This window comes from Panthera leo, chromosome D3, assembly GCF_018350215.1.
Source record: "Panthera leo isolate Ple1 chromosome D3, P.leo_Ple1_pat1.1, whole genome shotgun sequence".
In the NCBI taxonomy this organism is placed as follows: domain Eukaryota; kingdom Metazoa; phylum Chordata; class Mammalia; order Carnivora; family Felidae; genus Panthera; species Panthera leo.
The window spans coordinates 25,093,611-25,121,242 of record NC_056690.1 but is presented as its reverse complement, the minus strand read 5'-3'; positions in this window follow the sequence as shown (position 1 = coordinate 25,121,242).

Here is a 27,632-nt window from a genome sequence, read left to right as displayed (position 1 = left end):
GTTCCTGCAAACTTTCACCCCTGCACAGGTGATGCCTCAGCCCACACCTGACCTTGGGCTGAACCCCACCGCAGAGAGCGCCCCTCCCAGTCTCACGGGGTCAGCTGGAGCCCGCTCCGTGGACACCAAACATCTGGCTGCTGGCTTCCGGAACCATAGACGGGCCTTGGGGAGAGAGGCCCCCTGAGAAGGCCTCTGTCTGGTCTCCCCCAGCAGGCCCCCCAAGCCAGGGTCTGCCCGGACACGTAAGGGAGGAAATTTAAACGAACGCAGGAGAAACCATGCGCTTCTCTGGGAGGCAGGGTGGGCTGACCCCGTTGTCGCCCGAAGTGCGGCCCTGGCGGGACAGGGGTCCCCCCAGTTCCCTCGTCTGCAATTTGGGGGTGCTTCAGATCGGATGGTGTTGACACTACCTGGCACAGACAAGTGCTCAGTCAGCGGCCCCTGCCGGTGTTATTACTTTTAGCTAGAAACGCTCCCCCCGCAGCACAGGCTCTCAGCGCCACTTTACGCACAGCGAGCTCAAGGTCAGAGAGGTCAGTGGAGATCAAACCGCTGGGAAAGAGGCAGCAGGTTGTGGAAAATGAAAGTTCCAATCCCCCCCGTACCCCCCCCCCCCCGCTGGCTTGGCTGGGCCCGGGTTCGAATCCCAACCCCACCTCTTGCAGTCTCCTACCCTCGAGTAAATGAATTATGAGACCAAGCGTCAGCTTTCCCATCCTTAAAATGGGACCATGTAAAACCCGGATCATGAAGGTGCCTCTGAGCTGGTCCCTGTACCCGGGTAAGTCCCTTCCGGTTTAACCTGGACTCAGTTTCCTCCGCTGTGCAATGGGGAAGATGCTTTGGCCGGGGTCAGGGTACCCCGAAGCCGGTGTGTGGTCTCCGGGTGTGACAGAGGAATCAGAGGTGGGCGGCCTCCTGGCAAGGGCCACATTCCCCAAGGAAGGTCGGAGATGGGGCTGGGCATGGGGGGGGGGGGGAGGGGAGATGCCATCGATCTTCAGGGTCTGCTCCATGTGCCTGACAATCGTTAGCGTCGCCCCATTGACGGCAGTCTTCAGTCATGGAGGAACATCACTTCCCAGCTGCCTCCCCCTGCAGACCTCCTGGATTCCAGCAAGGGAAGAATTAGGAACAAGGCAGGCACTGTTCTTTTTTGGAAGGAATATCTCCACCGAGTTGTCCCGGAACGCCACGGGGCATCAGGGGAGAGTAGGTTTGGATCCTGCCTTCACCTCCTCCTCGCCTCGTGGCCTCGAGTTCAGCAGTAGCCCGCATCGTGCAGGCCCAGGAAGAACACTCGAGAAACAGGTGTTGTGCTTATTATGGAATCTGCAGGCGACGCTCCGCTTCCGTCCCCAGACCCGAGACCCCACCTGTTGTGCTTCTCGTATGTCTCATTCAGAGACTCAGCGGTGGGAGCAGGAGCCCCAGGCTGAGCCTCTTGGGGCAGGGGGCAGAAACAGAAAGAACGTAGTCTCCAGACCCAGCCAGGCCCAGCTTCACATCCCAGCCCTGCCACTCCAGCCATATGGACTCCACTAACCTCTCTGACTCTCCTTCTCCGTCTGGGAGATGCCCGGCACCTCCCCACCTCGTAGAGTTTGGGGAACATAAAGAAGAAACAAGTCACTAATAAGTTAACATGGGAAACATCCCGGTATACAGCAGGAGCTGGATAAATGCTCGTTTTCACGCTTTCGTGCCTGTCAAGCATCTTTTTCTTTGTTAAAACAAATTCCCACCTTCTGTTGGATAGGAAAAGATGTGTTTAACTCACCCATTTCACAGATGTTTCAGACGGGACTTGAGGGGGAGGAGAAGGATCTGGTCTGATGACAGACTGAAATTAGCCCCGGTATCCGACCAGATCTAAAAGAATCCCATTCCAGAAAGGACAGGTGTTCTGGATTATCTCCCCCATAGTCACACAGGGTCAGACCTGGAAAAGCAGAGAAGGTTCATCTCACATGCAAATTTAGGTGATCGATTGGTAGTGGCTACCTGAAACCCTGGGCTGAGCTAGGTTTTGAAGTAGGATGTCGGAAGAGCCTTGTCTTCCCAGGACTATCTCGGTTTACGGCTGTTTTTCAGCTGCCATTATTTTTTTAACGTTTGTTTATTTTGAGAGATAGAGAGAGTACAGGGGAGGGGCAGAGAGAGGGAGGGAGAGAGAATCCTGAGCAGGCTCCCCACGGTCAGCACAGAGCCCAACGTGGGGCTCGATCCCACAAACCATGAGATCATGATGTCAGCTGAAATCAAGAGTCAGATGCTCCACTGACTGAGCCACCCAGGTGCCCCTCAGCTGTCGCTCTTAATCATGGCCCTTTTTCATTCTCAGAAGTGTCCCGTTTGCGCAGTAAATCATATGCTACCCCCATTTTTAAGACCACGTCCAGCTCAGTGCAAAGAATTCTGTGATCAATGAGTAATGTCTGCAAGGATCACAGAAAAGAAAGCATGGGTACCGATGTCACGCAGCCCCTTTGCTGGGCCCCAGAGTCAGAGCCCGCTCCGGGAAACACTCTGCAGGTACATGTCCTTGGAGGCAGACGCTTCACCAGCCTGATTTCACACTTCTAGAGGACACCCCCTGGAAATGATGCAGTAAAAAAGAGGAGGGGAGAAATGGGATAAAAAATGAGATAACCATAGCTCATATCATCTGGCCAGGGTTTAGAAAGAAAAATTGCAAATCGGGTGCATTTATAAGACTATAGATGTGAGCAGCTCAGTTTCCCTTGCAAATGGCCACAGAGTGGGCAAGGAACGTGGACCCTGACAGTCTCCTGTAGGTGAGAATGGGAGGTGGGGCTCCTCCCAGAAATCTCAAAGGACTCCTGAAGGCCCTGGGTATCCCCTCGGGGGTGGGGGGACCAATTGTCCTCCTCAGAGACCTTGGGAGTTCCCCACTCCCCACGGGCCAGCTGGACCCATAGGCTCTTCTGTTCTCTGACCTCAACCTGACTCTGGAGTCGTTATCTTCCCCTCGACAAACCCATGCCAGGCCCAGTGCTAAAACCCTCTTTTCTCATCATATGAATGCACCATGCTGTGCTTTGACTGTCACCATGCTGGTTTGGGACCATGCTTTCCATGAACTGAGAGCCTGGCAGGGACACTGAAGTAGGCCCATTCCCGCGAGACCTGGGACCCCTCTGTTGAATGACTTTGGCTCAAGGAGTCTCCATTGGTCTGGCTGAAACTTCCCTAGAACCATGAAGTCACCTGAAACCCTTCCTGCCAACTTGTCCCTCCTTCCCACTCTCCTGTATGGGAGATCAGACCCACATCGACCCTCCCCACCTCCTCCCTCAGCTCCCTGCTCTTTCTCAGCCCGTCTTGGTACCTGCTCCCCAGAGGGTGTGTTTGACAGAATAATGGCATCCCATAGAGGTCCGTGCCTCAGTCCCAAACCTGTGAACAGACTCCCTTACATGGCACAAGGGAGTCTGCAAATATGATTAGGTGAAGGGTCTGGAGATGGGGGGAGGGGGTTTTACCTTGGTTGTTTTCCTTGCCACCCTCCTGTATTCTGTCCTTTCCTCCCTCTTCTCTGTCTGGTCACCTGCATTCACCTGTTCCTCAAATACTTGCACTGCACCTTCCATGGGCCAGGCCAGGAATGAAGGAGACACAAACCCAGCCCTCCAAAAGTAGGTGGAAAATTGCATTTCACAAAAAAGAGGAAGAAAGTTGGGGAAAGCTCTCCAGAGAAGGTGAACCAGGCTAAGCCTTGTGTGATGAGTGGGAATGGTCCAGATGACAAGGAGGAGGAAGAGTGTTCTGGGCAGGGGAACATATCTGCAAAGGCTCCATGGAAACAGAGGGGGTATGGTCTTCCTTGGGCTCACCCAGACCCTTGTGCTGCCCCAATCACAGTGGTCTACCTGGGGTATAACTGTTTGTATCATGATCATCCCCATAGAATGGGGGCTTCTGGAATGCATCGACCCTATTTCAGTCACCTTGGTATGCCCAGTGCATGGAACAAATCCTGGCACAGACCACTTGATAGGTTAGGTAAATGAGGGTATGGGTATGTGGGATGGATGGATGTGTGGATGAGTGGATGGATGGGTGAGTAGATGAGTGGGTGGATGGGTAGGGGGATGAGTGGATGGAGGATGAGTGGGGGGATGAGTGGGTGGACGGGTGAGGGGATGGGTGGGTAGATGAATGGGGGAATGGGTGGGTGGATGAATGGGTGGATGGGTGGGGGGATGGGTGAATGGATGAGTGGATGAATGAGGGGGATGAGTGGATGGATGGGTGGGGGGATGGATGGGTGGGGGGATGGGTGAGTGAATGAGTGGGTGGATGGGTGGGGGGACGAGTGGATGGATGAGTGGGGGGGATGAGTGGGTGGATGGGTGGGTGGATGGGTGGGTGGATGGGTGGGGGGATGAGTGGGGGGATGGGTGGGGGGATGACTGGATGGATGGGTGGGTGGATGGATGGGTGCATGGGTGGGGGGATGAGTGGGTGGATGAGTGGGCAGATGAATGGGGGGATGGGTGAGGGGATGAGTGGATGGGTAGTCAGGGAGATGTATGGATAGATGCATGGACGAATGGATAGATGGGTAAGTGATGGACAGATAGATGGGTGAGTGGATGGGTGGGTGGGTGGATTGTCAGAAGGCTGGGTGGGTAGATAATTGGATGGGTAGATGGGTAAATGATGGGTAGATGCAAAAGTAAATAGGTGAGTGAGGTAATGATAGAGGGGACATTCAAGAAACCACTTAGTGAGTGATGAACACTTCAAGGATTTGCTGGTGAGAGAGAACTCCATCTTCTCTCCAAATAGATGTCTCTAGAGCCCCAGCACTTCTCTGGGGGATTCCACAGATGGCTGAAGCATGAACAAGCATGGCTCCCGGCCTTTTATATGGTCCCACCCCCACCCCAATGGGACAGAAATCCCCTCCCCTTCTGGGAAACACAGACAGCCTGGCCCTGGTGGTTGGATGCAAACCGCCAACCCAAATAGGTTTCACCAAGTCTGATCAGTGATGCTCGTGGTGCAGCTACTCATGCAACCATCGACTCATGCACTCAATCAGTCAGCCATCCACCCATCCATCCATCCATCCATCCACCCATCCATCCATCCAACCAGCTGATGTTTACTCAGTGCCTGCTACGTACCAGGTACAGTACTTGGTGCTGGGTGCCCCAGAAATCCCATTTGGAACCCCAAGATGTCCTTAGGGGCCCATAGGTCAGCTTGCCAATTACCCAGCATGGGAAAAGAGACCCAGAGAGGGGAAGGGAATGCGGGCTTGCTCTCCCGCCCCTTCACCTCCAGCATCCTTCTGCCTTCCAGCCTCACAGGGCGGAAGCCCAGCTCTCTGCTGCTCTAGCCACCCTGTTGGCCACTTGCCTTAAGCATTTAGCACATTCACAGCCCTCCCACCTAGTTCACACCAAGGTGTGAATGACTGAGCCCTCCTACCCCCTGGGCTGTTTTCCATTGAAAATGAAAGCTGCTGTACCCAGGGCCTCTCTGGAAGAGCCCTCCCTCTTGGATTTCAGAAGGAGAAACTTAATTAAGGGAAAACTGGGGACAAGATCTGGCTGGGGGTGGGGGACATAATGGAGTTGGGGGCGGGGTGTAGACTCTGGAAAGTCTCCTTTGCATAACAGCTGGTTTGAAGAGCGCTGTCCTGGGTCGGGCACCCTCGTGTCCAGCTCGTGCTCCCGTACACAGCACTGGCCCGTTTACACAGGGTGCCAGGGCGGACACCCACATCCCATCCTGCAGTGAGGGGACCGTCCCAAAGCCAAGGCCAACTGCTGTCCTCTTGCGAGTATTGCCACTGACCAGTACCACGTGTGCGAAGCCCTTCCTCCCAGAAATACCCTCAGCCTGGCAGGTGAGACCTCTGGAGTCCAAAGTTTGGGAAAGAGGAAGAGAAAGGAAGGGCCAAAGAGATCCGAGGGCCCACGTTGCAAAGGGCCCTGTTAGCCACCCCCGCAGACGAGATCTCCTTCACTCCCCGTGACAGCTCTGGGGAGTTGTTGGCCATGATGCTGTGAGGACCCCAGAGATCTAGAGCGAGAAGTCACTTGTCCAGGTACTGAATCAGTGGTTACCAGCCATGTGGGTTCTGTAGGTCCTCCAAAGCGCCACATTCCTTCCTGCCTCTGGGCGTTTGCCCCTGCTGTTCCCCCTTTCTGGCACCCTCTTTCCACCCCACTCCACCCTACCCTGATGCCTAGTTAACTGCTTCCCAGCTGTCAGGTTTTATCTCCTGTGTCACCTCCTCCGGGAAGCCCACCCTAACCACCCCGCTGCACTGGCTCCCCCGCCATACCCGCGTAGGAGCCATCGATGGTGCACCCTGCCATACCCTCCTGACCCACCTGGTTCAGCACATTCGAGTGGGCGCTAGCTTGCCTGTGGCCAGCGTCTCCCCGCTTTCCTGCTTGGGGGTTTGCTCAAAGCTGAGATGCGTTCTCCACCGTCCCTCAGAGAATCCCCAGTGGTGTTCCGCCTCCACCACCCACAGTAGTAACTAGATCAATGTCACAGGCTTCATGGGGGTTGTCTTCCTTCTGTGAGCCCCCACTGCTGCTTCCTGCAACCGCCTCCAGATAGATGTCCTGTTCCCAAGCCTGTGCCTCGGGTCCTGCTCTCCTGGAGGTCCCCAGTAAGACGTTCTGTGAGCCAGCTTTTTCTCCCCGGTTAGACCTGCCAGTTCTAGAAGGCAGAGTCTGGACACACTTGGGTCACGACAGCATCCCAGGACCTCCAAACATTCTTGGAAGGAAGGGAGAGAGAGGACAGAGGAGGGGCAGGGAGAGGGAGAAGAAGGGAGAGGAGGGGAGGAAGAGGGACGGAGTGGGGGGAAAAAGCAGAGAGGAAGGGACAGAGGGACCGAGGGAGGAAGGGAGGCGGGGGTTGCTGGTCTTGAACCCAGCTGCGTCTTGCTTCAGATCCCATCCTCCCCAGGTACAGGTCGTGTAGACAAACGAAGCCCCTTGGTGGACGTCCTCCCTCGTGCTGGTCTAGTCACCATTCTGTCTAATTCTGGCTCCTACGTCCCCCGCTCGCTACCCCTCCACACACACATGCAATGAATTATATCCTCGGGAGGAGGTCCTGCCTGGGTATAGGGGGCGGGTGGGGGGGAGAAGCCTGTGATAGAAAACTCCACCAGCCACTTTTGTCCCTTTTTGTCCCCATGAGCAGGTGCACAATGTAATGCCCCTGATTTTCAAGATCCGATTAAACTGTCATAGACACGGCACAATCACAATAACTCCTCCGCCTCGGCGAGGCCCAAATTATTACAGGCCTGTGCACACCCAGAGCCGCTGCAGATAAGGGTCTGTCAACGTTTCCATTACTGCGCCCCGTTCGGGGGATTTGTTTATTTAAATTGGATGCATCGGGTGCTCTGAGCGATGGATGGGCTGGCAGCATGGGTGGCGGCCGGGTGAAGGCAATGTCGCCTTCGCGCTGCCACTTGTTGACGTCGTGCATGGCTCAGGTTCAGCGGGACGTGCCCTGGTGACTTCCGGAAGGTGGGGCAGGCGGTCAGACGCTGCTGATGTCCGGCCCGCTGGAGTGAACCGGGATGAGAGGGAGGTCATGGGAAAGATAAGGTGACATTGGGGATGCAGGCGAGTGCCATACCCAAGCCGGTCGTGATGTTGGAAGGGAGTCAGGGTGAGGGGCAGAAAGGTAAAGCGGAAAAAGGAACTAACAGACTGAACATGTCCCATGTATAAAAATAACTCCGTGCTATTTGGGGTGTGATAAGCATAGACTTGAGCTGGATTTCGCCAGTGGCTTCCCATTGACCATAGACTCAAATCCAAACTCTTGGCCGTGGTCTTTGAGACACCGTGTGATAGAGCCTCACGTCTGCCCACACCCCCCATCTCACTCGCTTTGCTCCAGCCACAGGGCCAGTCAGGTCCTTAAATACGCCAAGCTTTTGTGCCACAGGGCCTTTGCACAGGCTAACCTCTTCACCCAAAATGCCCTCTCCCAGCTGGCACCCTCTCTGTCCTTCAAGCCTCAGTATAAACCACCTCCTATGAAGGTGACCTTGCACCCTGCCACCCATCCCCCATTTAGTTACTCTTACAAACCTCGCGCCCTTAGCCAACAGGGCGTAATTATGTACTTGAGTGTTTGTTTATTTGTTTACTATCTGGAGAGGACATATGTTTTGTCTTTCCACCCGCCCTTCTTCGGAGAAATCTCAGGCTGTCCTTGTACGCGGTTCTGGCCCGGCTGCCAGTTGCCGGCTCGGCCCTCTCCCCTCTCCCGCATCCACACTGGCCCCAGGAACGGAGGTTTGATCCAGGCCTGGACGACCGAACACCCCACCCCCCTAAAACAGGGACTGGTCCCAGGTAAACACAGGGGGCCCAAACTAAGACAATCCGTGTCCACAAAGCAGAGGGCGCATGGTGGTTTTAGTACCTATCAGCCAATTCTCTGGCCCTGCTCGTTCCCGACAAAAGATGGAATCCAATCCTCCCGTTGAACGTGGACAGCCTTTTGTGAACGCCACAGCGAACAGAACGTGCTGGAAGGCGGCGTGACCCCCAAAGGCTAGGCTCCACAAGGTAGCAGCACTTCTGCCTGGCTCTCTCCTGGGACCCTCATCCTGAGGACCCGGCCACCACGTTGCGAGGAAGGCCGAGGCACACGGAGAGGCCAGGTTGGGTATTCCAGTCCCAGGTGAGGTCCCAGCCCCCCGACAGCGTGAGCCGTCAGGCACGGGAGCGAAGGAGGCTTCGAGTGGTTCCGTCCCCCGGCCTCTGGGTCGCTGTAGGTGATGCCGAGTGGAGCAGAGACCAGCTGTGTCGCTGAGCCCGGCCCGACGGGCAGATCTGGGAACAGGATCCAGTTTTAGGCCACTCAGCCTGGGAGCGCTTTGTTTTAGAACAACGGAAGAGGGTGTCCTGGCGGGGGGACTCCGGGCAGCCCCTTGGCCCGCCACCTGCAGGGTGACACCGCGTGGGGATGAGCGATAGGGGGCTGGAGGGACAGAGGCGGGGCTCCTCTAGCAGTCCCGCGAGGCCACCCCAGGGCCTGCCTCGTGAATGGCTTCAGCCTGTCCCCTCCGTCCGCAGGCAAGTCCGGGAAGGCTGCTTCTGTCTCCGACACCCACGGCTTTCTGGCTGAATTCACCGTATCCCCCCTGGACACGCGCCCTGGAAGGCAGGTCCCGCCTCTATTGTGGCCCCGTCACCCCCACCACAGCTGCACAGGGTGGCAGGATTTGGCGTTAGAGATCGCTTCTGGGAGGGAAGCAGCTCGCGGATCCTCTCCACCACCCCGATCTTGGGTGGAAGTGACTGAAAGGCTCAGGGGCCCCTGCGGGTGCCTGGGGATACATCCAGGAGGGGCATTTGAACACAGACGATAATCTGGAAACTCAGGATCCTGGGGAAGCCAGGAAGGGCACCATGGTGGGCGGGGGGCGGGGGGGGGGTTCAGTGTGACAGACATCATTGGCCGATGACCAAAGCGATAATTAGTGGCATGGGAGTGAGGGTCGGGAGGGAAGGGACACAGCAGAGAGTCTGGCGTGGGCACGGTTGTGCACTGATGGGTAGCTGTGCAGATGGGGACAGCGACCGGCCAGCATCACCTCCACACTCACCATCCAGGCGCATTTCGGGGGCATCCTGTGACTCCCCAGCCGGGGCTCCTGTCGGGCCACCGGCACTGGGTCAGGTGGGAGGTGCCAGGAGTTAGTGCCCCGGGCGCAGTCACCTGCCGGTGCTGGACAGGACCCGGAGAATACGTACCCCAGCTCCCTCACCCCCCATCAGGGTGGATAGTTTTGAGCGACATGTTTTACGCCGGCTCCCAGGCCCCCTGGTGAGACCCGGGCCCCACCGGCTCCAAGTGGTAACCTGCCTGTGAAAGCACCTTGGGTTGGTTCCTGCCCCTCCCCCACTTCCCCACTCCCCTCCAGGGCCTCCGGGACAACCCCCCCCCACCCCACCCCTCCCCCACACACAAAAATGCCCCTTGCCATCACGTCCTCTCCTTGGGGTCTGCTTCACGGGGAGCCCAGGCTCGGACAGCGCCCCTGTGGGTGCAGGTACTTTAAGGAGGGCTCCCTCTCCTCCCATCCCGTGTAAACCATCTGCACCAGGATGGAGTCCGGGCCGGGGCTCCCGGGCACGTGCTCCCGGGGACTCACGGAACTTCCCACTTGCCTCTGCGAGAGAAGAAGATGAGAGAGAAGGAATGGTCTGGGGAAGGACAGAGGTGGGAGGGGGGACACATGGCACTGGCGACAAAGGACAGGAACAGAGACAGGAGGGCAGAGAGGGACCGAGGCAGAGAGAGACGGAGAAGGGAAGCTGCACAAAGAGACGCAGGGGTAGCAAAAAAGGCAACAGAGACCCCGAAGCCGAGAGGGACACTGGAGGGAGGCCGGTGACTCAGAGGCCCGGCCGGAGGGGACGGGACCAAGGCCGACAGGGGGACAGGGCCGGGCAGACGCCCCCCACCCCTGCCGCCTCCCCACCCTGACTGTTCCTTCCTGCACAAACACGGGCTTTGTTGGCCAAACAAATCTGGGCGGAGTCCTGGGCTGGGATCCCTTTGCAGAGACACCCCGATCTAAATCATTCCACATTTTTCCCTCCTCCCCGCTGGATCTTGGCAGTCTGGCTCGAACGTGAGCAGCTACATCCTCCCTCGCAAGGCGGGGGGGGGGGGGGGGGAGGGGGGTGCAGAGCTCCCCCGCCCCCCCAAGTCTGGAAAAATAAAGTGTTCCTCGGCGTCTTTCCTTGCTCTCTCGCTCTCTCTCTCTCTCTCTCTCCCTCTCTTTCCTATCATGGCCAACCCCATCACATGTCCCAGGCAATTTTTTTTTTTTTAAGGAAAACAAGTCTTTCGAGACAGAGGTGACCCCGGTGGTGATAAGTGACCGAGTTCACCTGAGAGTGTTATCAGCTCTCCATAGCTGCCCGGGCCTCAGATTTCTCATTTCGATGAGGAGGCCGGGGAAATTGGATGCAACCTGACATCCCCCCTCTGATGAGCTTCCTGGAGCCCAGCCCGCAAGGGCAAGTGCAGGGAGGGAGGCGGGGTGCGGTGGGTGGGGGGGTGCCCTCCCCTCTCCTCCCCTCTCCTCCCCTCTCTTCCCCTCCCCTCCTCTCCCCGGGGCTGGCCGTGAAGGATTTTCCCCTGTGACTTTGTCTGTTCGCTTCCTCCTCTTCCTGAGGTTTTGTGCCCGGCCCGGACATCATCCCCCTCGCTCAGTTTTAGCCGGGACCTTCCTGGGTGAGGATGAGACGCCCGCTCCGGCCAGCTCAGCCGCCAGAACAATCCGTACGGTGGACCCGCCACTTCTTCTGGGCTCAGAGGCCTTCCATCCATTCCCTCTCTTCAATCTTTCAGCATCACACTTGGGGTCGGCAAACTCCTGCCGTAAGGGGCCAGAGAGGACCTGTTTCCAGCTCTGGTGGCCACCAGGTCTCCGTCGCAGCCCTGGACAACACATAAATAAATGTGTGGCTGTGCTCCAAGGGACTTTATGGACAGACGTGGGCTGTGGGTGGGATTCGGCCCGCGAGCTGTGGTTTGCAACCCCCCCCCCCCATGTCTCAGCCACCTGGCTACTCAAGGTGAAGCCCACGAACCCACGACATCAGTGAGCCCGGGGAGCCTGTTAGAAACGCAGAATCTCAGGCGCCTCCCTAGACCCCCTGTGTCAGAGCCTTTAACACAGTCCCCTGCAGTGGGTGTGCGGGGGGCGCGCGCAGGGGAGCCTGAGAAGGGCCGGCCTGTGCATATGGTGGCTCACTCTCTTTCCCGTAGGAGGTGCCGCGTTGCCTGGCTGATGAGGAAGCCGAGGCTCACAGAGAGGCCAGGTGCCCAAGGTCACGGGCCAGGATTGCACCAAGTTCAGAGCCTTGACCTCCATGTCCTACGGGCATCAAACGGACACAGGTCTCTCAGAAATCCACACAGATGCCACCTCGGTCTGTATAGGGAGAACCCTCTTGCCCCCCACCCCGCCACCATGTCCCCATCTGCGGCCAGGGGGGTGGCTTTTCCCGTCTGCTGGGGAGACGGTGCGGGGAATCTGTCGCTTGCCTTGCTCTCTATCTGCCGGGGGCTTCTCTGCTGAGGGGAGGGGGTGCCGCAGAAGCCCAGGGCTTGCCCTCTGTCTGGCACCTGCACCCCCCTCTCCCCAGCTCCCTGTGTCCCCTCCCATCTTCTCCAGCCCTCGGCCCCTCTCTCTGAGAACCGCAGACGCTCGCTGATCCAGACGCTTGAAACCATGTGGTCAGAGCTGTGGACAAGGGATCCACGGTGCGTCACGCCTTGTCCCCCACCGGCTGGGTGTGGGATCCTCGATTCATTATCAGACCTCCCCTGGGCACACACCATGTGCCAGGCTCCGGGCCAGAAGCGGACGTGAACAAGAGGGCTCAGCGCTAAACCAGAAGGCGGGGGACCGAGGCCCGGCTGGGCGGAGAAGCCAACGTCTCAGACCCACGGGGAGCCAGACGAAGGAGGCTGTGGGTAGCATGACTCAAGGAGAGCATTCCTGCACCTCCTGGAAGAGGGGGCTGTGGCACGAGGCGACATTCCAACAGGCAGCAGAGCGGGGAGACACCCTGCAGCATTTGAAGGGCCTGGAATGCCAAGGAGAAAAACCTGAAGGCCTTGGCATGAGCCTGACACCATGTGGGTCTGGGTCGGGGCCCTGCCTCTTGCAAGCTGGACGGCTTTGGGTCACAGTCAGCGCTCAATAAAGAATACTGCTGTTATTGACAGCATTGTTGTTGACAGTATTCTTCTGCTAGACTAACCACTTCAAGGGAAGTAGACGCTCCCCTGTTTCTGCCAACTCGGAGCAGCTCAGTTTCCCTTATTCTAGAAGGGAAACCAGATCAGAGAAATTACCTGTTCCTTATTTTATGCGTCAGGATGAAGATTGATGGAGAAAGAAGTCAAATAACAGTGGCTTCAACAAGATTGATGGTTCTTTCTCACTGCCATAACAGAAGTCCAGGGGGAGGCAGTCCACTTTCGGTATACAACCTTTTCCTCATGGCCCAATATGGCTGCTTGAGCACCGGCCATCATGTTCACCTTGCAGCCAGCCAGAAGCAAGCAAGGAGGAAGAAGAGGCACAGGGGTACCTACCAGCTGTGTTTCAAAGAGGTTTCCTTGCAGCTGTTCTCTGCTTACATCTCAGTGACCAAAACTGAGTCACCCGGCTACACCTAGCTACAAGGGAGGTTGAGAAAGATAGTCTTTATTTTGGAAGGTCACGAACCCGGTGAAAAATTGGGAGTTTCATTAGTAAGAAAGAACAAACACGTTCAGGGCAAGCAACTCCTGGTCTCCACTCCCCAGTATTTTGGGGGTGGTCTCCCAGGGCAGCCTGGGACCCACCTACTGGAGGATTATCTTTGGAGGAACCCAGACCTGGTGAGGAGGAGCCCACCCACACTTTCCCATAGTGCTCTGCAGCGTCCCTCCATCCTCAGGCTGCGGACGAGATGAAGAGTCCAGGTTCAGAGCAAGGAGTCCCTCCAAGGTCATTCAGCTGGCCAGGGACAGCAGGTGGGTTCTGGGAGGCCAAGCTCGGACCACTTCCCAACATAGCTCACCTTGAGCTGTTGAGAATGTGTTCCTTCTCTTTCTGTCTTTCTTGTCTCCACTTTTTGTCTGTTCCTCTGGCTGTTTCTCTCTCCCCTCCACCTACAGACAGATATATATATATTCATATACATATACGTATGCGTATATGTATACATGCATATGCATATGCATGCACATACATACACATATACACGTACATATACATATACACATATATATACATTTACATGTACACATACATATACATATGCGTATATGTAGACATACATATACACCTACACGTACATATACATATGCACGTACATGTACACATACATATACACATACATATATGTATACATATACATGCAAATGCATGTGCATGCACATACATATACATGCACATACATGCACATGTACATATACATAATACATGTACACATACACATACACATACATATACACGTACACATATGTATACACGTACACATACGTATACATACACACATACATGTACACGTACACATACACAGACATATACATGTACATGTACAAATACATATATGCATATGCATACACATACATATACACGTACATGTATGTATACACGTACACATGTGTATACCTACACACATACATGTACACATACATATACACATACACATACATATACATGTACATATAGCATGCATGTACATATACACACAAACATACATGTACATATACACGTACATGTGTGTGTAATTGCATACATGCACATATACATATACACAAAATGTACATATACACGTACATGTGTGCATACATGTGTGTGTGATTGCATGCATGCACATATACATATACACAAACATGTACATATACACGTACACGTACATATACACATACATATACACGTACACATACATATATATATACACATACACATACACATACACACGTCTCTCTACGTATAGGTGTCTCTCCCTCTCCCTCCTTTCCCCCTCCCCTCTTGAAAAACAATTCAAAGCTTCACCTCGCCATGGCTCACCCTTCCCATGCAGGGCACTCAGAATGAGCCCAGGCACCCCTGCTTACCCCTTCCCCAAGCAGGACCCCACCCATAGCCGTGTCCCCCAGTCCCCACCGAGGAAGCCCTGGTGCCGTGTGCTTACGGCAGGGTGACAGGCACGCGGCAGCTTGGTAGTGGGCCAGGACTCTGCTGGAAGATGCTGGGAGCCGGATGTCTCTGAGCCCTGAGGAGCATGTCCGCACCTGCCCCGAGCATCTGGTGCTGTGCCGCCCTCCCTGCAGCCATCAGGGCCCTGTGCAGGCAAATGTCTTTAGGACGCCAGCCTGGGGAGAAGGACGGGTGGCCCTTGTAGACAGACATCACCGAACTTTGGCAACAGCCTGGTGTGTGCACGCAGATCACACCCCGGCTCACCAGTGAGGAACTAAGGTTTAGGGGCCACCTAGCCAGAGCCACTGGTTTGAAACCTAACAGACAGGAGCAAAGCCAGGATTTGAACCAGGGTGGGTGGCTCCAGGGTCCTGACTCTTAAGCAGGGTCCTCACAGTCTCATCCCGGGGAGTTGCGGGGTCCTTGGATCCCAGCAGAGGCCCCGGGTGATCCGGACAGGGGTGACGGAAGCGGGGTAATTTTCACACCCCGAGGCATGCGTGTGGACGCATGGCAGCACACACTCAGGGCACACACGCACGAGCATGTACACACACCTGCCCACTCACAGGCACACGCCAAGGCAGGCGCGGGCAGACATGCACGCACGCACAAGGATACCTACGCATGCACACACTATGTTCTCGGCGGGGACATGCCGTCTTTCTGACCGCAGTATGGGGCGGGGGACAGTTTCCAGCCATTTCTTTCTGTCGCCTGCCCTGCGCTGGGGTCTCGGTGGAGGGTGGAGGAAAGCAAAGGGCCCAGAACAAAGTCAGTCCCCGAGATCTGACTCCCTGATCCAACCGGCACTCTTCAGACCCCCACGTGGAGGTCTCTGGAGGTCTTTTGGAGCCATCCGGCTCAGCCTCCACCTTACAGAACCTTCTCCTAAGCACAGCCTATGCGCTTGAATGCCCCCGGGGGTGGGGAGCTCATTACATTCCTGGGCGCCCACCCCGGAGGCAGGCAGTTCACGACATCAGAAGGTTCCTCTCTTGCCAGCCACGTGGCTTGAAGCCAGCCACCTCATCTGTCCGTGCCTCAGTTTATACAACCGTGGGCGGGCTTCTCCTACCCACCACCAATCTGGCCTTGGCCACTGTGAGGTTCCAACGCCATTGGGCACAGACAGCTCTTCCCCAAAGAGGCCAACACGCGAGAGTGCTTATTCTTCATCACGGCCTCATCCAAAGCCAGCAAGCGCTTTCCTGTCTGGAACACGGAGTTCCCACCACACAGAGGGGACAAGCAGGGGAGGGGCAGAGAGAAGGAGAGACAGAATCCCAAGCAGGCTCTGCGCCATCAGCGTGGAGCCCGATGCGGGGCTCGAACTCACAAACCCAGAGTTCATGACCTGAGCCCAGATCAAGAGTCGGACGCCCAAGCGACTGCGCCAGCCCAGCGCCCCCGTGATTGTCCGTCTCAAACAAACTATTCGATAGACAGGAAAGCAGAGGCCCAGAGAGGGCAAGTCACTTGGCCAAGGTCACACAGCCTGCAAGACCCAGACCGTGTCAACCCATCTCAACCCCCGTTCCGGGGAAAGGAGAGAACTTGATGAATCCACACAGAGTCCCCCAGTACAGGGAACACCCCATCTCTGTCCTTCAACAACATACACCCAGCCCACTGGGTGCTGGGTTAACTCCTCCTTTTGCAAATGATCCCCGGCAGAAAACTCCTCCAGAGACAAGGAAAAATATTTCCCCCAAACCTATTTACTTTTCAAATTTCAGTTGCCATAACAACTCGGCACAACTATTTATGTGAAACCTTCCCCTTCCAAGTCTTGCCGAGCACCACACTCTGTGGAGAGGACAACTCAGCCCTTTCAATAACAACACATTTTTTCAATCAATTTGGATCTGGGATTTTTTTTTTTCTATAAACACACATAAAATATGTTGTGCAAAACTCTTAAAAGCTAACAGGGAAATGCCGGGTTTTATCGACCTATTCCTCTCTAATTGCCCCCCGTAGATGCTCTCTGAAGCATGCTAGTGACAGAAGTAGCCGGCCAGCTCGCTTTTGAAAAAAACTCCTTTGAATTATTTCCATTCCCGGTCATCTGGGGAGCGCCCCAAGTCGGCCGGGGTCCCGATGGAGCCCTGAGCGCTAGCTTCGGCTCAGGCTCTGCCCGTCACAGGCTGCGCATCCTTGGAAAAGCCAGCGCGGGGCTCGGGCCCAGAAAGGGTCGCATCTGGGCCATCTGGGCCCCCCACCCAAAGTTGGGGGGGAGGGTCCTTAAGGCAAGGGCTCCACCCGAGGCGTCCTGCAGATGTCCTGGGATATGGCAGCTTCAGGTTTGGGATCTTGGAGACGATCCCCCGTTTCAGATTTTCTGTTCCGGGCTCCATGGAAGCCTTCACACGAGCCGTTACCTTGGCCTGGAACCTTCTCCTGGTGCCTCTGCTGCCGTCTTGAAATCCTTCATCATTTTTGAACGAGAGGGCTTGCGTTTTCATGATGCAGCTGGCCCCACAAATTCCACGGCCACTCGGGCCAGACCCTGTTTAGGCACACTGTGTATATCAAATCGTTTCATCCCAGACAAAGGATCGGACGCAGGCATAGCTGTGATCTATGCTGTACGGGCAAGGAAACTGAGTCCCGAGAGGTCAAAGGCCATCACCATCCCTAACAGGCCGTTATGTATTAGGCCCTGTTCCAAGCACTTTTCCTGTCTTTGCTCATCTAATCCTCATGACGGCCATGTAAGATGGGAACTAGTACGATCTGTATTTTCCAGAGGCGCAGAGAGGTTAGGCAACTTGCTCAAGGTCACACAGCAAGTAAGTGGAGGAGCCATGCTTTCCCGAGAGGCCCATTCAACCTCTCCCCTACATGCGAGCAGTAGTTTCCTCACTAGGTCCTGGCCTCTGGGCTTACCTCTTCCAGCTCACCCTTAGCATGGTAACCAGAACTATCCATCTCACTTCATCTGGCTTCTAGGCATGCCAGTTTCTGGCTGCAAATCCCCCCATGCCTCCCGATGCTCTCAAGAAGCATCTAATCTCCTTGGCCTGACTATTGAGACCTTCACTGATATGACCGATGCTGACCTCTACAGCCTCAGCACCCAGCTTGCCCCATGGCATGCCCTGCCCTGCAGACGGCCCGCAGTGAGATCTCCGTATACCCCTGAATTGTCAAGTTAGGGACCACTAGCTCCCTGCACAGATCCCAGCACCCGGGCCCTCTTGAAACCTTGCTGATCTGAACTGACCTGTCCAGCTTAGGCCATGCTGGGCGTCACCCCCGACACTCCCTCTCCTTCACCCGGTTAGCCAGGATGCTAACTCCTCAACCCAGCTCCTTCCCTCTGTCCCCTGACAGCACTTGAGCAAAGGCCACCTTACTGTTCACACAGACGCCCGCTCGACTCCGCCTTCTCCCCAGCTTCTCTGCCTGCAGCCACGCCCCTTCCAGTCGATTCTCCACACTCCAGCTGGAGAAACATTTTCGAAGCACAAACCTGATCACTTCAGTCTCCGCTTAACACCCATCGTTCTCAAAACGAAATCTAAAAAGCTAACAAGGCCGAGAAGCTTCCATATGTGACTCCGCTGACCTCAGCAGGCAGGTCTCCACACGCCAAGCACCCCAGGCCACCCTGAGTCATTTCCAGTCTCAGCCTCCATAAGCTGTTTCTTCTGGCTTGGCTGCCCCAAGTCCTAATCTACCCACTTCTGCCTCAGCTAACCAGCTGGTCTTCTGGAAACTTTCCTGACTCCTACCCCTCCCCTCAAAGCAAAGTCAGGCTCCCACAGCCCCCTGCCTTCCCCATCAAAACATGTATCACACTATTATAAGCACTGGTCCGCATGTCTGTCCCCTGTCCCCACACTGAAGGTGAGCTTCCTGAGAGCAGAGGCCATATTTTGTTCCTTCGCGTGCTTTCCATGGTTGGAATATAGAAAGTGCTCAATAAATACATAGAAGAATAGTGGATAGGTAGATGTGTGGACGGATGGACGGATGAATGGACGGATGGATAGATGGATGGATAGATGGGTGAACGAAAGTATAAATAGATGAAAGAAAACTCCAGCAGTCATCTTATAATAGTTAATATTTGGATGGTAAGGTACTCAAAGCCCTGAGTTTGTAGCAAGCAATCCATGTTTATTGAACTAATGGTTAAGTGGATGTCTCAGAGCAGCTGGTCATCAACTGTCCAGAGCCTCTGTTTTTCCTCTTGTTCGTTCCATTCTCTCCCCCCTCCCCCCTCCTCAGTCTCCCAGCCTTCCATTGCTTCTGGCAGTTGACACGTGACTCAAAGTGGCCCAGTTCCCCAGACCCATGCCTGCGCATTAATTATTGAGTGATATAATCCAAATTTATCTAATGAATTAATAATAGGCCATAGGGGTATTTTAATAATGAAATACTTGGAGTGATGTTTTGATAATTACAGCAGGCTTTCATAATTACACCACGGCTGTGAAAATAAAATCAAAATCAATTAGATGGTGTGCAATGACACCCCAGGAATGCCCCCTCAAAGCTTCAATGGATATATCCACCAGGGTCGGGACGATCAATTTATCTCTGAGCCAGCTAGGGTCTGGGGGCCGAGATTTTCTCAGGATTGTACAGAGGGGAGAGATTCCAGGGAGGACAAGGGAAGGAATGTCACTGAAATACATCAAATGTTTGCGTCAGAAAATGCCTTACAGGCCAGCAAAACAAGCCTCTGGTCTCACAGATGAGAAGACAGAGGCTCCAAGTGCAACAATGACTCACTAAGTCCTCCTCAAACCCTTAAGAAGCTGGACCACCTCTCTGGACTCCTAGTCCTGTGCTCTCTTGGTCCTAGACCACTCACATGTCCTCCTTCTGCCATGACAAACCTTCCGTGGCCTGGGTGAGTTCTGCCCATGCCTCCTGTCTCAACCCCCGCGACCCACCATATGGACAACCAAACCATCTATCGTTCATGGATGTGGACTTCTCCACACCCCTGCACTTGCCTCTGCCTAGGATGCCCTTCCCCATCCCACCTGCAAGCTCTCACGTCTGCGTGTCAAAGTCCTCCCGAGGGGGATGACGTCCCTTCCTTCTGCCCTCGAGTGCCCCCACTATGTGATGACGGCACATCTGTCTGCTCTAAAAGACTGGGAGCTCCCTTAAGGTGAGGACAAGTCCTGGGAATTCATTTTCTCTCCTGGGGATGTTAACACGGGGCCTGACAAACAGAAAATGCAAAATACAGGCTCATTCAAGGCCAGATGGTGGAGGGAGAGGGAGAAGAGAAAGGAAAGAAGCGAAATAAGAAAGGTTGGTCCTGGAGTTATTTCCAGGATGGACTTCACCAAGGCCACCAAAAGGACATCTGGGCTTAAAAGTGCCGGCTTAGGGAAATTTTAAGCCACAAGAAAAGTGCATTAAAGCAAGAGAAATCTTTCAGGACAACAGAGAGAATCAGGAAGTCTGGGCTATTGACCCCAAGGTCCTTGGTAAGATGTGTCCTCAAAAAGGCACTTGAACTTGTCATAGATACTGCCCCAAACGGGTGCCCCATGCCGAGCTGACGGGCAGCAGCTGGGGCTGCACCAGGCATGATTATGATGTGTTTCTTCAGACCCTGTGGTGGTCCCACCACTGGTAACCACAGAGCCAAGGTCAAACTACAGGTGCCAGCCAGGCTTCGCCACCTTTGCACAGTTAGGTGAGGGTCAAGCGTCCTTGTTCCGGCTCTCTTTCCCCCCACTTCCTCCCTGACTCCACTACCAAACAGGATCTGTTGATTTAAGCTCTGCACTTTATCCTGAGAGGCAGCGTAACGCTACAGCTGAAAACACAGACTCTGGAATCAGCCTTTCACGGTTCAAATTCCAGCGCGGTCACTTAGGAGCTACGTGAGCTTGGGCAAGCGTCTCAGCCTCTCTGTGCTTAAGGGTGGTGGGAGGAACAACTAATGCGCTGATTTCCTTAAAACCCTGGATTAGGGGAAGTCTCTGTTCTCACCACCTCTGCGAAGAGCCCCTTGATTTGCAAGGCCCTCCCTGCCTCTCGATGTGGATTGGATGGCACTGGCCCCTCCCACCATTCAGTTGGGCACCTCCCCCACAAGTACCCAATCAGCAGAGTCCATTCATTGGCGAGGCGCGCATCCTTGACTCAAGCCAACCAATCAGAGCTAAGGAGGGTCATTAACAGCAAATATTAACCAGGATTCCTGTGATCTTATTGTGGCAGATGTTGATTCCTGGGGCCGAGTCTCGCTGGTGGGCAGAAGAGACCATGAAACTACAGAGTCTGGGATCCTGGGGAAGAGGAGACAGGTGCCCCCCCCCAAAAGCCCGGTTAGAAGCCTTCTCCCTCGGCACGTGGAACACCCGCTGCTCACTCCTGTTCTAACATGAGATGAACCGAGGATCCTGACCTTAGGCATGGAGCCCGGTTCAAACCCTAATGCCAGTCCTCCCTTCCTGGAGTAGCTGCCCTTCATGGCTTGCCCCCCAGGCTCTCCACGTGGAAAGCAGACCACCGAGGACCTGACCCGGAGAAGCTTCTGGGATTTCAGTGCAGTCAGACATGCCCGGGGCCTGGCACACGGGAGGGGCTCCGGAAGAGATGCCAGCCACTCTGAGGGTGCCGGGTACCTCCTTCTCTCCTAACGGACTGTTTCAACGCCTGTGTGCTTCCAGGCTGGGCTCCTAAGGCAGGGCTGGTGTTGATCACCGTGCCCTCAGCCCACTGTGCAAGGCTGGGCACGAAGTGGAAAGGAATGAACGAAGAGGGCGGGGAGCAGGAGGAAGGGAGAGAGAGAAAAAGCTCCAGTCCCCTTAAAATACTGAAAGCCCAGCTGCCCCGGTCTCAAAGAGTGCCCGGAATGGGCGACAGAAACCGGCCATAAGCGCTTCACTTTACAGACACAGAGCCCGGGGGGAGGCTGTGACTTCCCCAGGGTCACACCGCAGAGGGTGGCCCAAACAGGCCCCAGCAGAGAGCTGCCTCCTCCAACCCCCCCGCCCCCCACAGCCTGTCTCCTGCCACCTGGCCTCCCTCCTCCCCACCCCGCCCCCTCCGCAGGCCAACACGTGACACCTCTTCCTGTCTGGAGGAGACGCCACCCCCAAGCCAGGTGCTCCCCTCGGGTGTCTCCTTCCCCCCATGGGCTGGGCCCCTTCAGAAAATATCCTGGGGCCTCCAGGCCGGAAGAAATGAGGTGACTCAGGGCCAGGTTGGTGGGGGGAAGGGGGGGCAGCTCTGAGAGAAGGAGGCTGGGGGCGCAGGTGGGGGACTTCTTTGTAAGTGAGTCAGGAAAACAAGCTTCTCTCCCAATCACATCAGGAATCTCTTGGCCCGAACTCAAGTATGCAGGACGCGAGCCTTAGTTTCCTGTAAGGCTGCAGCACGGGGCTCACGCGATCTAGGTTCAGATCCCGCCTGCCGTGGCACTCACATTGTGGGGGGACCCGCGTGGCACCCCTCCTCCCCCCCTCCTTGGCTGCTGCTGCTCTTCTGACTGCTCCCACCCTGGGGGTGGGGGGAGCCTCTGTCTTATTTGGGGGCTGAAGGCAGGGGGCAGTACACTGGCCATATTACAAGTGAGGAAGTTGAGGCCCCGGCGGGGGGAAATGCCTCACCCATAAGAGGCAAAAAGGGGTCACAAATTGGGGCGCCTGGGTGGCTCAGTCGGTTGAGCGTCGGACGTTGGCTCAGGTCATGATCTCGCGGTTTGTGAGTTCGAGCCCCGCGTCGGGCTCTGTGTTGACAGAGTGGAGCCTGCTTTGCGTCTCCCTCTCTCTCTGTCTCCCCACTACCGCTCACACTCTGTCTCTCAAAGATAAATAGGCATTTAAAAAAATGTTTAAGACAGAATAGGAACATGGGGAGCCCCCCCCCCCCCAGTGGGAGACCAGGGAGGGCCCCGTGGAGCTGCCCCATAGGAAATCCCAGAGGAGAGGAAAGGTTGGGGAGGAGGAGTGAGATCTCGGGCAACCAAGCTGAGGCAATGAGACAAGTTACCAGGGGTCAAGGATGGACGGCCTTGGGGAGGATCTCGGCCCCCCTGTCTGGGCCGTCTCCATACCCAAAGCTCCTCCCTGCTGTGGGCCCCCCACGCCTGCCTGTCCCTCGGGATTATGAGTATAGCCCACTGGCCTACCCCCTTCCCTTTGCTCTGTGGTCACAAACCAGCTTGGGCTCCGACATGTCCCTTCCTTCTCTGGACATCAGACCCCTCTCCTCCCAGACAAGCTCTGAGAAAAGCTCCTGCTGAGAGAGAGAAACTCACAGGCCAGCAGAGCCAACAGACCCGGACGCTGACTCCAGGCCTGGGGGAGACAGAAGTAATGACGGAAAGGAGCTTTGTTGGAGAGGTACCCACCCAGCCCCCCAGCTCTCTGGCACATACCTGGAACCATTCGTCCTTTATCCGACCCTCAGAGAGATCCACCTGCCTGGCTGTGCCCTCTTTCCGCTCTGACCAGGAGGGGCTTTGAACTCACAAGCCAGGTTGCAGGCTCCTCAGCAGATCAACAGGGGACAGAGTGCGTGTGGGGTGGTTCTTGGTCCGAAAGTGGCTCCGGCAAAGAAAAACACCTTTGAGAGGCTGTCCCAAAAAACACGTCCACAGAATAAGAGCATTCAAAACAACTTTGCGTGCTTGGGTTGGGCTGTTTTGCTTTGGGTTTCTTTGCAGCTTTATCGAGGGCCAAGCAGGGACGATTCCTCCATTTACGGCGGTTTGCCCGGGTGGGTGGGTTTTCCCCGGATGGGACTGCGCCGGCCCCCACCGGACGCCAAGGGGAGGCAAGGGCAATGCTTGAGGTCAGATGCCTTGCGGACCTATGAGGTCCTCTCAACCTGAGTCCAGGGCTGGGTGTGATGGTGAAGGGACACCATGTTCCCAGAGCAACACGGAGGAAGGCAGGCGGGAGCCTGAGAGCCCAGGCACCCTGGGGCGATAGAGGAGGAGGAGGGGAGGAAAAGAGTGGCAGAAGGGTAAACTGAGGCCAAAGGAGGGTACATGACAGCCAGGAATTCAGGTTACCCTTCCTTCCTTCTTTCCTTCCTTCCTCCCTTCCTTCCTCTTTCTCTCTCTCTCTCTCTTTCTTTCATAGTAATTGATATACTACCACTGTTACTCATTTAAAAGATACAAAAGGATGCATACTGGAAAGTCTCCCTCCTGGTTGCACAACTCTGGCAGCATTTAAACCCGTGGACTTGTACACTTGAAATCGGTGAATTACACAGTAGGAGAGTTATGTCTCCATAAAGCTGCTGAAGAAAGAAAAAGCCTCCCTCCTGTCTACCTCCCTCCCCACCTCCCCCAGCCCCCCACACTCTATTTTCCTAACCGAAGTCAGTTTGGCATCCGATTTGGGCTCAGGCCATGATCTCACGGTTCGTGGGTTCGAGCCCCACGTTAGGCTCTGTGCTAACAATTCAGAGCCTGGAGCCTGCTTTGGATTCTGTGTTCTCCCGCTCTCTCTGCCCCTCCCCCCTCGCACTCTGTATCTCAAAAATGAATAAACATTAAAAAAAAAATTTTAAAGCACCTACTATGTGTCGATCACGCAGACCTCTATCACTTGTTACACACCTGACATTCAGTGAAGCCCTAATGATTAAGGCCACTTTCCAGGCTGGGAGGAAAGCTGAGCATCTTAAGACGATCCCCACCCCAAGACCCCCACCAAGTGGGTGACCAGACCACTCTCACAGAGCCCCCCTGCTCCCCTCTTGCACAACTACTGAACCCATCAGCCAGCAGAATTGGGGCCTCCTGGGAGATACACACGGATGCCGGGGCCAACAGAGACACAGGACCCAGATCCCCCCTCCCTGCACCCACCCAACTCCCACTTTTTTCTAGCTCATCTCTCTTCGTCAGTTTCGCTTTGCTTAGACTCCTTTAGTCTTGTCTCCCTAGAACCTCTCTTCAAGTTTGTTTGGGTTTTTTTTGTTTTTGTTTTTGTTTTTTTTTTATGACAGCTTCTTTAGAGAGCTTTCTTAAGAAGCGGTTTTATTGATGATTGCACAAAGAAATAAATGAGAGAGAAGAGACAAATCTCCCGTACAGAAGAACTCCAAATAATTTATGTAGCTACTCTGCCCTCAAGGAAGTGGAGTTGTAACTCCCTAGTCCTTCATGGCAGGCTACGCCAAGTGAGTTGCTTTCAAAGAGTGCCCTGTGCCAAGGGTTCCTCAGCCGGGTGACCAAAGTCCCCAGCATCGATGATACGTCCCGGTGATAGCCCGTGTCCTTGACATTATGTTTTGAGACCGACACCTCACTGCTGTGTGGTCTTCCTCCCCCAAAACCCACAGCCCTTGTCTCAGCAGGGGAAGAATCTCGGACAAATCCAAATCAAGAGGCGTTCAGCAAAACACCTGACCCAATGCTCTTCAAAAGTGTGCAGATCATCAAGGACAGGCCAAGTCTGAGAAACTGTGGCAGCTCAGGAGAGTGGAGCGGGGCACGACGGGGAAATGTAAAGTGGCGTCCTAGGTGGGATCCCGGCAATAGGAAAAGGGTCTTGGGGAAACCCAGCGAAGTTCAAAACAAGTCTGAACTTTCGCTGCGAATCATGCATCCACATTGGTTCATTCGTTGCCACAAAGGCACCGTGCTAGTGTGAGGTCCTAAAACAGAGGAGAAGGGTGGAGGGTACGCAGGGACTCTTCACGCTGCATTTGCAGCTTTTCTGTACGTCTTCACCTTTTCTAAAACTTAAGGTCTATTTAACAGGAAACAAAAGCAGCTTTGCGGAGATCTGATTCACACCCGTTTACCGTGCACCTGCGACAGTTTGTAGCGTTTTTACAGATACCGGCAGCCATCACCCGAGTCAATTTCCAAACATTTTCATGGCCCGGAAAGAAACTCTGTATCCTGTCACTATCACCTCCCTGCTCATCCCTCTACCACTACCGCTAGCCCCTGACCACCACCCACTGTCTGTCTCCATAGGCCTCCCTACTCTGGACATTTGCTATCAACAGAATGATACAATACGTGGTCTTTTGTGACCTCTTGCAATTAGCATGGTGATTTCGAGGTTCATCCAGGTTGTGTTAGTGCTTTTCCCCTCTTTTTCATGGCCGAACAATATTCCAGCATATGGATAGAGCACAGTTTGGTGTATCCATTCATCCGTTCATGGGCACGCGAGTCGTTTCCACCTTTTTGGCGGCTATGAATGATGCCGCCATGAACATCTGTGTGCATGCTGTTGTGCGGACACGCATTTCATTTTCCTCGGGGAAATATCTGGGAGTGGAATTGCCAGGGGACAGGCCAACCCCAGGTTTGAGAAACAGCTAGACTGCTTTCCAAACTGACTGCACTGCTCTGTTCCGATCCTCCTCCGGGTCCAAACGCACCGTTGCTGGGCATCTTGAATCCTCACCGGAACCGGCAAAAGAGTGGGCGTGACTACCACCCCGTCTTCCAGATGAGGAAACTGAGGCTCAGAGAGGTAGAGCCACCAGCCCAGGTCCCTCAGCCCGTGTCCCAGGATTCCAACCTAACTGCCTGGCCCAGAACCACATCACCAGGAGGCTGATGTTTTGGAGCCTGAGAGGAGAAACTCGGGCCGGGGCACCTCTAGCACCAAGGGGACCCTCCCCCCTGGCTGACAGGTGATCCTGGAAGAACATTTACCCCAGGGCTCCGTGGCTGATTGGGGAAAGCCCTCAGGGGCTGTAACTGGAGAGGCGGGTCTTGGGGCCCGGGAGGAAAAGCACAAAGGGTCCTTTGTCCTGCCCATTGTTTGGACTCGAAGCCCTCCTTGCTGTGCCCCTCAGACCAGCAAGGGGCACGCAGGGTCTGCAGAGCAGCTGGGCATTCTCCAGTTTTCTGGGGGCCCCCTGGCGGGGGGGGGGGGGGGGCGGAGGACTCACTAGTGGGGGCTGGGAAATACTGGGGGCTTGGTAGATACTCGGTGTCTGGGAAGCCATCCCCCTGGTGTTTTCCCCTAACCTTTTGTTCTTGATTGCAAAGACAGCCGACACATGCCCCCAAAAAGGCAACGAAACACCCCCCCAAGGGTATCTGTATTCAGCCTCCCACCCCGAGCGCACAGCCATGTCAATACTCTTCTGTATCTGTCCAGACAGTTTTTCTCGTTTACGTGTGAAAGCGTGTGCGGGCGCATGTGTGTTCCTTTTTCCCATTCGCGTGGCAGCTTTCAATACCCACTCTTGATTTTCTTTCACTGTAGGACGCCCCGTGGGATCCTTCCGTATCAGCTCAAGGACAGTGTCTTCCTTCTGCTCAGTGACTGCATGAGAGCTCCCTTTACTCACCTAGTCCGTCCGTGTGTAAGTTGTTCCTGTGTTTCTGCTACAGCAGATGATACCGAGTTGTCTTGCACACAGGTCTTGGCTCACGAGTCTGAGAACATGCTGTGGGTGCCTGCTTGCCTACAGTATCACTGGTTTTGCTTCCCCATGTAGGGGTGGCCCCGGTGCCACGGGCTCAGCCAGCCGGGCTTGGGAGTGCTGTGTGTCCAGGATCTCACCTGCAGAAACGGGACCGTGACCCCGATCTTATAGAAGTAGGGACATTAGAGACATTTAGGACTGGGGTGCTAAGGTGCCAGCCCATACGAGCCACAGCCCGAACCCAGCCCCCTCGTGGGCCCCCCAAAATCTCTCTAGATGGGCAGCCACAAGGCCCCCCACTCCGTTGATTTGGAGAACGTGGCCCCAAAAGGTAAAAGTCTGCAGGCACAGACGGGGGCGTTCCAGGGTTTGGGAGATGCTGCTCGTGACTCTGAGTGATGCCACCTCAAACACTTATTGTCATAAAGGAAGTTATTCAAACACAATCAATTAGGCACCCATATTAGCATATTTTTCATTGTAATACACCCGCAAAGAGGAAATTCTAGAGACTGTTTATGGCTGTTCT